Raw genomic sequence first — 989 nt, forward strand, 5'->3', positions numbered from 1 at the left:
TAAATGTAGACCTTTTTAAAAAAAGTATACAGGATATTCCAGTAATTGTAAACTGTTTCTTCAGGTGGAACTCCATTAAATGTTTCTTGTATACGGAAACATTAAGATAAAATTGCTTCCTGTATCTACAAGGTCCTAACCTTTGGAAACTGGGCTATCTGATAAAAATGGTACCTATAACAACAATATTTAAAATTATTTCCTAGAAAGTAAACTATAACAAGTATCAGCTATAACTTATGTTTTATTGATGTCAGATACATTTTTAAAATATTAAAGTTCCCTATACTCTTATTCTAGAAATAGCTCTCAGTGACCTTGTATGGTCAGTGACAAGTCCCACCTGCCAGCAAATAGGACTTGCATTCACAGAGATGGATCCAAATAAAGACAGAGATATTTAAGGTAGTAGAATGGCCTGGTTCAACACACCGATGAAGTCAGTCAATTTGCTGAATCACTCTTGGACTCCGTCTCCTGAGTTATCAAACTTGGACAATGATATTGGGGACCTCATAGAATTTCTGTGAAGGAAAATGTGGCGTTTTAGCAGAAGCCTTGGGCAGAGTCTAGCAAAGACAACCTATTCTGATCACTATATCTAAGCAATAATAAATATGATTATTTTTCAAATAACCATCAGTACTAAAGAAAATAATTGCTGTTCCCCTCTTCATTAAGCTCAGATCTCATGAACGGCATCAGTGTAACTGGGGCTATGGTAGCTGAAAATGCTACTCGGCTAAAAGAGGAACAGGACACCTGAAAATCTGTGGCGTCTCCAATATTGGTACAAGCCTGTGTGGTTGGCCTTCTGATTTCAGAGAGATGGGAGAGTAAACTATTGTTAATGTCTGGTCTCCAGAGTCAAGCTAACTTCAAGGTGGGTGTGGCTTAATCTCTCGCCCAAAGAGACCGCAAGCAGTGAATTTAATTCTGAATCTCAGTTGCTCCTGGAAACAGTTTTGGAAGGACATTCTTTCCTATGC

The sequence above is a fragment of the Rattus norvegicus genome, chromosome 2 (genome assembly GCF_036323735.1).
Source record: "Rattus norvegicus strain BN/NHsdMcwi chromosome 2, GRCr8, whole genome shotgun sequence".
Lineage (NCBI taxonomy): Eukaryota > Metazoa > Chordata > Mammalia > Rodentia > Muridae > Rattus > Rattus norvegicus.